Raw genomic sequence first — 11,867 nt, 5'->3', positions numbered from 1 at the left:
ATTTCCTAGCACTGAGAGCACTTAACCAATGGAATAACTTGCCTTTAGAAGTTGTGGGTGCTGCATCACTGAAGGCTTTCAAAATACTCTTGATAACCATTTGTCTGAAATGATGTTGGGTCTTCAGTTTGAGCATGTGGTTGGACTAGACTTCCACATCCCTTCCAACTCTTATTCTATGTTCTCTTGTTGTTTTGCAGCAGATGTTTCATTACCCAAACTCAGAGGTGAAATGCTCCCGGTTCAGACCGGATCGGGCGATCTGGTAGCGATAGCGATGGTGGCGCAAGACTCCGCCCACCCACCCGGGTGTCATTACTTCCTGCTTTTAAAAGGTAAAAAAAAGGCTCTGATGATCGCGCGCCACAATTTGATCGTCAGAGCCTTTTTTTTACCTTTTAAAAGCATTTTTTTACAACTTATTCGCCCAAATAGGTTGTAAAAAAATGCTTTTAAAAAGTTTTTTTTAAAAGTTGGCCACCGCCCACCCAGTCACATTCCCCCCCCCCCCACCAAGCCACACCCACAGAACCACTAGTAACAAATTTTACATTTCACCACTACCCAAACTATATAACATCACTGATGATATTATCCACTGCCAGTTTGGGTAATGAAACATCTGCAAGAAAACAAGCAAGATCAGAGGACCCCTCATTTCAACGCTGAGCTACAAATATTCTCCTCTAGTACCCATTACCTGTCATTTGAGGCAGCTGGTAGGGCCCAGAGCAGAGGTGGGTTTCTGCAGGTTCTGACCAGTTCTGGAGAACCGGTGGCGGAAATTTTGAGTACTTTGGAGAACCGGTAGTAAAAATTCTGACTGGCCCCACCCCATCTATTCTCTGCCTCCCAAGTCCCAGCTGATTGGGAGGAAATGGGGATTTTGCAGTAACCTTCCCTTGGATTGGGGAGGGAATGGAGATTTTACAGTATCCTTCCCCTGGAGTGGGGTAGGAATGCAGATTTTACAGTATCCTTCCCCTGCCACGCCCACCAAGCCACGCCCACCAAGCCATGCCATGCCCACCAAGCCACACCCACAGAACCGGTAGTAAAAAAATTTGAAACCCACCACTGGCCCAGAGAGGGGTCGTCCCAACACACACACACACACACACACCTATACCTGGGTTTTCTTTTATGCTTGGCACTCCAAGTAGTGCCCGGCAACTTTTAAATTCCCACAACTCCACAGACTTAACCTTATTCTGGAACATTCTGGACATGCAAAATATGGCTCAGCAGCAGAAATGTCAGTCTCTGCTTTGAACACTGTAAAAACACCCATGTAAGTTCAGCTGCAGAACATGAAATGGATTATTTTGCCTATATTCTTTTAAACCCAAAGTCAGTCAGAGAAGGGCCGCCCTATTCTCCTTCTGTGAAATGCGAGAAGGTGCAGCGGAACGTGAGTGCAGGTTATGTGAGCCGAAAATAGATAGCACACCCAGGAATACGTGCCACTAAAGTGTTTACTAATGTAAACTCCCCTTCGGCTGCATGCACAATATAAATATAAATATGCCATTTATAAAAATTATGGCCTTTTTATGGGCATCTGCAGCTCAAATAGTGAACCTTGGAGCGGTTACTCATTGCCGCTTATCTCTACACCTTAATGATTTCAAATGGCTGAGTGAATGTAAAAGATAAACTGCAGATAAGTTAAATTACAGACTGAAAGACGCCAGGGGTGTAGTTCAAGTTTTTTTTTCCCCCTTCTTATTTTAAGAGGAAGTGCCGTTTGTTGGTTCTGGATCACACAGGGTCACCACTCTGCTTGTTCAAAGAGAAGACTCTGGTTAGGCAAACTCACTATGCAGAGGGAATCAAATTGAAATGAAATGCTTGTTAAACTGATAGAGCAGATAAATTGTATTAAATCTGCAGTTCTTTATTCACACTGGTGCAGTGGTGGGTGTCAAAATTTTTTACTACCGGTTCTGTGGGCATGGCTTGGTGGGTGTGGCATGGCTTGGTGGGCGTGGCAGGGGAAGAATACTGTAAAATCTCCATTCCCATCCCATTCCAGGGAAAGGACACTGTAAAATCTCTATTCCATCCCCAATCCAGGAGAAGGTTACTGTAAAATCCCCATTTCCTCCTGATCAGCTGGGATTTGGGAGGCAGAGAATAGATGTGAGCGGGGCCAGTCAGAATTGTTACTACCGGTTCTCCGAACTACTCAAAATTTCTGCTACCGGTTCTCCAGAACTGGTCAGAACCTTCTGAAACTCACCTCTGCACTGGCGCTACATCCCTCTGGCAATATATAAGAGGTAGTCCCCAACTTACAACTATAATTGAGTCTGCAATTTCTGTTCTAAATTGTGACCATCTTAAAGTGGGTTAAAATGTGCCTGGTTCCGATTTTATGACCTTTTATGCGACAGTTGTTAAGCGAATGCCACAGTTGTTAAGTGAACCCTTTTGTTCACTATGGGGTAGTTTTTGTGGAAACTAGAAGTAAACACCAGTTTCCATTTTAAAAAATGATGTAATTCACAGTCATGTGATCGTGTCTGAAGTCTGAAAATGTGAACTGGCTGCCAAGTGTCCAAAATGCAGTCATGTGACCGTGGGGGGTGGGGGAGGTGGATGTCAGAACTTCAAATTGGGGTTGTAAGTAGCTTTTTCGGGAGATGTCAAAACTTTAAATGGTTGCTAAGCAACCAGTTGTAAATCAAGGGCTAGCTGTAATTGTACAGGTGACAGGTATGAACGGTGGAACAAAACTTTGTTGCTCCCATATTACAGAGTGTACATTTTAACTTTGTGTTCAGTGATAAAACTATGCTCAAATGCAAAAGCTGTTAATTGCAACTGCCAATCAACTTAATTCTACCAGGTAAAAATCTGCATTCTCACCCCCATTGCCTATGTTGCTGTTAATCGGTTTAGACCAGCCTTCTATAATCTATTGCTCTCTGGATATAGACTATTAAGATGTAAAATTTGGAAGGGGCCTTGTGAAAAAACTAAACCTATCCTCTGCCCATGGTAGGGATCCTATACTGGAAGTCCTTACTCATTGTCTCCTTTAGTAAGTTAAGACAGTTGTAAAAAAAAGCATTTTTTTTTTTTGGCCAATCTTCACATTTACAACTGTTGCAGAATCCCCTCGTCACATCATGAACCAATTTAATTGTCTAATTGTCACTGCTTGATGAGAGGCTGCCCTTGAAAACGGTTGGACAATTTCTTCTCCTCCCACAGAACTTCAGAAAAATTGTCAGCCCAATTTCTCAGCCCACCAGTTGGATGGACATTTCTGAAAGGACATTTGTGCCCACCTTCAATTTGAATATCTTATTCCTAATCTGTCAGAGTATGAATATTCATAGACTAGAATAGGCAACAGATCAGCCAATGGGGACTGTTTGGATAGGCATGGTAACAGGTCAGCCAATGGGGACTGTTTGGAAACTGAAACATAGTATTTGTTTGTATGGGGCCATAAGAGACAGTTTGGAGTCTGGGCATGGCTTAGACTTGCTGAACTGTATATAAGAGTTGGTTTGGCCTCTGTAATGGGTGCCTCTAATACAATATATTAGCCTCTGTATACCTCTACTCTGTAATGACTTGGTTCTATGAATATTGCTTCTGTGTTCCTGATTTTGTATGCTGACTTCTGATGTATGGTATTATATATAAAGAAATTTTCTTATGTAGTTGAATCCTGCTGAATTGTCCGATTGTGTGTGCTGCAAAAAACTCTGACATAATCTCCCAATACAGTTCTACTTCAGTTCATGCTTACACTGAGTTCTCCTACAGTATTTACATCAAAGAGGGTTGCGTACTATCCAGTGGATGGTGCTGAGCAGTGGTGAAATTCCATTTTTTTTGCTACTGGTTCTGTGGGCGTGGCTTGGTGGGCGTGGCTTGGTGGGCATGGCAGGGGAAGGATATTGCAAAATCTCCATTCCCACCCCACTCTGGGCCCAGCCAGAGGTGGTATTTGCCGGTTCTCTGGACTACTCAAAATTTCTGCTACCGGTTCTCCAGAACCTGTCAGAACCTGCTGGATTTCACCCCTGGTGCTGAGGAGCACCACTATTTGAAGCAGATTTCCATTCTTCTCAACCCAAAATCCTTCAGATATGCTTCCATGGCTCACATGATTCCAGTCAGAAAATCCTGGTATCATGACCTAACACCTCTGGAAGGTGCTAGGTAGAAGAAGTGTCCCATGAACGTTTTTATAAGCTAAGCATCACATGACTCCCAGAGAGATTACGTAGGACATTTTTAAAGTAAAACTGTTCTAATCCTTGTTAATGAGAAGAAAGCAAGCCAAGAGGCTGGTGTCATGCCCTGTTAATAATTACTAGGCAAGAGGTGTACTTTTTGACCTTTCTGTAGCTCTGAAGGGTTTATTATAGTCAGCACAACCTTGGCTGATGTTTGGATTATGTGTTGAAAAGCAGCCAAATTGGCTGCTATTCAGAATTTGGTGATAGGCTCAGTTCCTGCTTGATGGATCTCATGGAACTCAAACTTCTGCTTCTCAGGTGGCATTAAATGGTCCTCTGGACCTAGCAGAAGATAGGATTCTGCAAAGGTTAACCAAGGTCCATACTGGGGATCCACTGATTTCTTATACCTTTCTCCAATCTGTTGCTTCCTAGATATGATGCATTACAGCTGCCACTCTCCCCAGACAGACTCTTGCTGAGTATTTGGGGACTTCAGCTCTATTACACAGAGTGTATAGTATCCAAAAATAATAACATTACGTCAATAGTTTGGATTTGGCCTCCAAAGCTCTTCCTAAATTTGCAGCCCAATTGTATCTACAATAGTAATATGAATTGTATTTGACTAATATAAGTTAATGTTAATTGAGTTAAAATTAAAGTTAAATTATATCAAAATTAGGTTTTGTCCTGCCTCCTACTTTTATGATATAGTTTACCATAGTCTAAAGTTGCCTTTAATGTGCTGTCAGTCATAGGACTGCAGAAGTGCGGGCAATTTAGAATTAAAGTGTTGACAACTGAGATTTCTTGAACTATAGTAGGAATTGCTTGCAGTTACTCCTAGTGTCCCATTTGACTCTTAGGCAGAGCAAGGTATATCTCACCTCCTATACTTCCAAAAATCTAGGCCATTTCTCTTCTGGAGAGGAAATCACGTGACTGCAAGGATGCTGCAACAGTCATAACTATGAGGACCGGTTGTAAATCAGGTTTTTTTTAGTGCTATTGTAACTTTGAAGGGTCACTACATTAAACTAAACCATACTAAAAGGCATAAGGCATTGCCTATCTGATCCATGTTTCTGTTTACTCATCTTAGGGCCCTAGAGAAGAATCTGACTTCTGATTATACACTTTTGTGGCAAGGAAAGCCCATTTTTTTTACCCCAGAAATCAGGATTAAATGTTGACCTTTATGTGCTTTCTGAGAGGCTGGAACAGCAGGATGGGACCGTATAAGCCACTTAGTAGATGTTTCATGCACCTGTACATGACTGGCTGGGAAATTCTGGGAGTTGAAGTCCATATGTCTTAAAGTTGCCAAGATTGAGAGACAGTGAAGTAGGTTATGCTTTATTGAAACTTGCATAGTTTACAAGGGAGCTGTGTGTTCCCTCCCTTTTTTTCCTATAAAAGAGGCACTTGGAATGTCTGGACAACAATTGTGTCTTCCTTTCAGACATCTGTGGGAGAATCGGTTGCCTCTCCATTATTTTTATTTGGGATAAGATCAGGGGTGAAATGCTCCTGGTTCGGACTGGATCGCCCGATCCGGTAGCGATGGTGGTGGGTGGTTCAGAGAACCGGTAACAAAAATCCCTGCGCGCCCCCCCCCCATGCCCAGCTGAGTCGCATGATCATCAGAGGCTGTTTTTTTTTAACTTTTAAAAGCATTTTTTCTACAACCCCTTTGGCCGAAAAAATGCTTTTAAAAGTAAAAAAAAAGCCTCTGACGATCAGGCAACTCAGCTGGGATTGTCAGAGGCTTTTAAAAGCATTTTTTCTACAACCTCTTAGGCCGAAGAGATTGTAGAAAAAATGCTTTTAAAAGCCTCTGACGATCCCAGCTGAGTTGCCTGATCGTCAGAGGCTTCTAAAAGCATTTTTTTCTGCAACCTCTTCAGCCGAAGAGGTTGTAGAAAAAATGCTTTTAAAAGTAAAAAAAAAAAAAAGTTGGCCACGCCCACATTACCCCCCACACACACACATCAAGCCACGCCCACAGAACCGGTAGTAACAAATTTTAGATTTCACGCCTGGATAAGATGTCCCACATAGCTGCCCTATGGGGACGGAATGGGGCTTTTCAGCTCGAACCCTTGGCCCTGCCTGTTTCTCCTCCAGGGTTTCACCTCTGCGTTATTATCCTCAAGCTTTTCTCCTCGGCTGGCCCTCCCCCATTATTTCACCCCGGCACATGGGCCACGGCCCCTCCATCCCAATCCCTTCACCGCAGCCCATTCGTCAAAGTACAGTTCGCATCGGGCATTTGGGCGCCCAGGACAGTTCGCAGCCAGCCAATCGGTGCAGAGGTTCGGGGGCTTTGGGAGAGGTGCTGCTTGGGGGGGAGATGCTGCAGGGGAAGGTGCTGCGCTTGTTAGGAGAAGAAAGGGGACGGGTGAAAGAACGGGGTTGGGGTAAGCATAGCTGCAGTTCAGAGGGAGGCTCAGGAACAAGAAACCACAAGAAACAGGCAGGGCCAAAGGTTCGAGCTGAAAAGTCCTAAACCCTAGAAGGATACTGATTTGGGCCACACTTGCCAAAGCAAGTAATCATAATGCTCTTTGCTCAAAGATCTTTATGGTGGGTGAAATTGCTGGAGTTTTGTTTGCTGTTTAAACAGAGGCCCCTTGGTGTGACAGGGCCTTTGGCTGAGAAGCTGCTGACTCCAGAAGACATCCTGCTTCCTTATCAACCTTTTTTTTTTTATGATAGGTTTTGTAAATGTTTTATGAGTTGCCAATGACTGCATCAGAGAAGAAGAGGCTATTGAGGACAACATGGGAACATGTTGCTTGTGACTTTCTTCGTATTATTGACAAAAGGATCAGAGGGCAGATTACTTCCGTGATAAAATGGGTAGAGAGCAAACCAAAAAAAGCCAGTAGTGGCTCTTTGCACATTTAACAAGCTAAAAAGAAGAGCCTCTCCTGCATAAGACACCAGAAATCTGGAGAACCTAATTTACTCAGCCCATTTATTTCATCCCCATTTACTTACACGTTAGAGCTCGACCTACCTGAGGTAAAGATATTTATTAACACATTTTGACCTTCAAGTTCAGCACAGTGACTACACCTACACTCTGACTACTGAATATTTTAATAATATATTTTCAGAATGATCTATTACTGCAGTCCAAGTCGGAATAGAAATCCATGGCTATCTTGGTACAGCTGAACTATAATGATCCATGACACAGCCAGTGTAGCCATTGATAACAGCTTATTAGGGGAGTTGAATAGAAATATGTCTATTGCAGATTGCAATTAATTTAATTAAAAACACTATACCTAATAATTAAATAAATATTAAGATTATATAACCAAGGGGGCTACGAACAAACATGTACCTGAATTCCATCCCTGAAGCCACATAATTCATAATTTAGGCATAAATTAAGATCTTTCCACTGACATAAACATAGGAACAATAGAGGAGAAACTGCCTTGGGGCCTGCAGGCGCATTTGGCCTTACTGAGTTCCCCCTTGCTGCCCATCTCCTGTGTTTTTAATAAACCTGACCATAAAGTGTGGGACTACCAGATTTATGATGCAAGAATCCTATCAGTTTAGCCAGGATAAGGCAGAAAACACAGCTAGATAAGCTAATTCTACTTTATTGTGAAACTACATTAACAGAATAGCACCAGCACTAGCACTTAGACTTATATATCACTTCACAGTGCTACGTGGTTTACAGAGTCAGCATATTGCCCCTCAACAATCTGGGTCCTCATTTTACCCACCTTGGAAGGATGGAAGGCTGAGTCAACCTTGAGCCTGGTGAGATTTGAATTGCAGGCAGCCGGCAGGCAGCAGAAGTAGCCTGCAGTACTGCATTCTAACCACTGCGCCATCAGAGCTCAGAATCTTGCAAGTCTGAAAGGACAGTTCTTCTATCCTCACTTTTAGAGCTCAATGTCTTAGAGAGGGTCTTTCTGACCCACTTGCTCTGCCTACTGTGCAGCTGTGGGCCATGATCCCTCTTCTCTGACCACTCCCTAGGCAAGATCTCTTCACCTGGTCTCCCACACACCTTTACAAATCTAGGTGATTACTTGATGCTTAGCAGGTTCCTAGTGCTCCTGTGTGTCTTTACTGCCATGTCATCAGTTTGCAATTCAGACATAACAGCCTCAAAGTGGATAAGCAATTGAGCCATTGTAGAAGAGCAGCATGGCAGGAAAGAGCGAGCGAATGAAAAATCAACTGTTGCTGCACCAGTTCCTGATGGGCTTCCCCAGTTATCACTGTTGGGTGATGTGTACAGTATTCCTTTCTCCATCCTGTTTACATTTGTGCATGTTCTTCCATGTGTGTCTTTAATTATTTGAATTAGGGGAAAGAAATGGACATATATTTTTTGGATTGCAAACTTCTGGATGACCACTGGATGGTAGTGGACTGGCTGGTAGAAAGCACTAATAACTTTACCATCTAACAATTCTCTAGCGTTTTGGATGCTGCATGCCAAGGAGGCTCTACCCTGGATAGGAAGGTGAAAAGGGGCCCCTCCAGACTTCTCTAGGAGAAGGGAAGGAATACTTGGGGTGACTGAGATGAAGAGAGATCCCCAGAGGGCTCTCTCTCTCTCTCTCTCTCTCTCTCTCTCTCTCTCTCTCTCTCTCTCTTTCTCTTGACCTGGAGTAATAGTGATTGATCCTGGAACATAGGGCATGCAAAGTAGGTATGGTACCACTGAATCATAGCCTAGAAACATCTGTGAATGGATATAGAGATACGATATCCTATCGATTCAAAGATATTTCATTCCCCAGTGGATCTAGTTCATTTCCAATTCAATTCAATTCCACCACTAACACCAGATTTTTTTGGGGGGGGGAGGGGAAGGGTGTTATCCCTCTGTTTCCTAATCCAAAATGTTGAAAATAATGGAAGGTGTTAGGCTAAAGTGCCCTACAAAATGCCCACCTCTAACTCTGGTCAGCAAAAGCAAAGGAAAGAATGCAATAACAACAGTAACAGAGTTGGAAGGGACCTTGGAGGTCATCTAGTCCAACCCCCTGCTCACACAGGAGACCTATACTAGGGATTCAAACCACCGAATTGCCAACCTTTCTAATCGACAAGCTCAGCGTCTTAGCCATTGAGCCACCTAGTCAGGTCATTCCTACCATTCCTGTCTTTGCTATCATCATTTATCACAAAATATGGGACAGCCATCTTCTGATGCGCCCTTTTATACTGAGATTGTAACTCCCAGATTTACTCTCCTAGGTGGGAATTCTAGGAGATGCAACCCCAAAACATCTGTACAGAATTTGATTAGGAAAGTTGGTTTAGATGTTTATTTACTTATTTTACAAGGTCACACCACCATGGTGTGTTCTAATCTCAGGGAAATCACAGGGCACAAGAGGTGTTTGCTGTTGGTTTGGGATGGATCAGTTTGGATTTAAATAATGAACCAAATTGTATGTTGTGCCAGTCTTTTCCACTCAGGAGTCTTGCAGAGGTTGGACTGCAATTTCTACTGACTATACTAAGAAACCACCATTAGGTCTTCAAGTGGAGATTATTTAATTTTGTTAATATTGCTAAATGTATAGCAAAGATGATGGAGTTTGTTAAGGAGAATTATATTTACAATAGTTTGCTGTGAATACACAAAGGCAATCTTGATTTCTACAGGTTGTGTTGGAAGTGGGAGAAAAGTTAATTGGAGAGATTGTCCTGGGGATTACCAAAGTTTAAGATGCAACTGTTGTCCCAGCCATCTGTTAAATCATTTTAATAGCAATCTTAAATGCCATTGAACTCACAGATTGAAAAACTATCTGTTGGCACATAATTTCGTTGATCGTTAGTGGATTTGTACACATAGTTAAGGAATAAATAAATAAAATTAATGGTATATCTTTTAAAAATTGGGAATCTGCCCATGTGTGAAATTAAATATTTTGGCAATCAAATTATATCACTGTACTAATTCATAAGGCTTTTAATTTTATTTATTATATTCAGAATCACATTGCTGACTAGGTGATCACTTGATTTGGCTTGTCTTAATGTATATTACAACTGTCAACAATTGTTTTGCATTAATGTCAAAAAATAAATTTGACCCAATTTAAATAAAACTAATTACAATTATTTTAAATAAGCTACAGTCATTTCAACTATATAAATCACCGTTAATATGCAGTTCTTCATGCATTTAATAATTCTCTTATGTCAAATTAAAGATATTAAGACTGCTATCTTTTAGAAGAGTGGATTGCATGGACCATAAGCTGTATATCTCAATTGGATAAGACAGACCTGAATGGACAAATAGTTTCATTTGATGGGGGGGGGGGGAAACTCCAGCTTTTAAAATGTCTTTGTACAATGGATTCATTGTGGGGTTTTTAAAAATTCTTTTTGTATTTCAGTAGATTGAAAATGGACATAAGAAAGCCTTGTGGCAGCCACTTTTTATACCAGGTACCATTGGATATCACCACTTCCCAGCACTTTTATCTAGCAGCCATTTGGTATAGTGCTTAAGGCATCAGGCTAGAAACAGGACGACTGTGAGTTCTAATCCTGACTTGGCACAAGCCAGCTGGATGGTCTTGGGACAGTCACTTTCACACAGCCCTAGGAAGAAGGCAATGGCAAACCGCTTCTGGAAAATATCGCCAAGAAAACTGCAGGGACTTGTCCAGGCATTTGCTGGGAGACAATACTGACTTGAAAGTGTACACACACCCATAACCTGCTCCTTTTCCTCCTCCTTTTTTAAAAAAAAATTTAAGATCTAGTTTATATTGACAAATTAAAAAAGATCTACACAGACAATAAAGTCCACTTTTTTTTTCTTTTTTAAAAAATTTGATTTATATGCCGCCCTTCTCCGGAGATTCAGGGCGGTTTACAATGTGTTAAGCAATAGCCTTCATACTTTTGTATATTTATACAAAGTCAGCTTATTGCCCCCACAAACTGGGTCCTCAATTTACCTACCTTAGAAAGGATGGAAGGCTGAGTCAACCTTGAGCCTGGGGAGATTCGAACTTGCAGTAATTGCAGGCAGCTGAATGTTAATAACAGGCTATTAGTCTGCTGTGCCACCAGGCTCTTTGATTTGCTATTTTACCACGCACAAAGTAATGTCTTCTTGATGTGTTTAGCCACCAGCAATAATATTGTTGATTGGAATATGGATCGATTTTACGAAGAAACCAATAAATCCCATTATTGCAAAACCTATTGCTGTTGCCATGGCCATCTTCTGGAATTCTTTTCTATCTGGTTTTGTGCATCTTTTAACAAGTCTGATGGAATCTTTCACAAACTGGCGGCTGGGCTCTACAAATTGCATTACTTGATCCATGATGAAAGTTGCTCGCTACCCAACGAGGCCCCTTAAGACATGTAGCAAAAGAGAACGCGGCCTTTTCCTCCTCCTTTTTGTAGCTTTTAATATCCCTTATCTTCATATGGCAATACCAGGGGATTAACCAGACATAATTTTTTCCATCACTGATGTGGATTGCAGGAGCTTAAAAATTATTTGGAAGAAACGCTTCCCATAAGGCATGAGATGGCACGTATCTGTCTTCAGTTAAAATATCTCAACTTTCTTCAGTCTCACATGGAAGATGTGTAAATCTGAAAGAAAATGCTACAGCTTTAAAGAATAAGTTTTAT

General features: G+C 41.8%; 1 pseudogene; it reads right to left on the bottom strand.

Annotated features, from left to right (window-relative positions):
• Positions 1-11,298: 11,298 nt before the first annotated feature.
• On the bottom strand, positions 11,299-11,606 carry LOC117664225 (protein transport protein Sec61 subunit gamma pseudogene; annotated as a pseudogene).
• Between the last annotated feature and the right edge of the window lie 261 nt (positions 11,607-11,867).

This window comes from Pantherophis guttatus, chromosome 5 (assembly GCF_059756535.1).
Source record: "Pantherophis guttatus breed Tessera chromosome 5, ASM5975653v1, whole genome shotgun sequence".
NCBI lineage: Eukaryota > Metazoa > Chordata > Lepidosauria > Squamata > Colubridae > Pantherophis > Pantherophis guttatus.
Note: the sequence above shows the minus strand (reverse complement) of the source record. Positions and strands in the feature narration are given on the sequence as shown.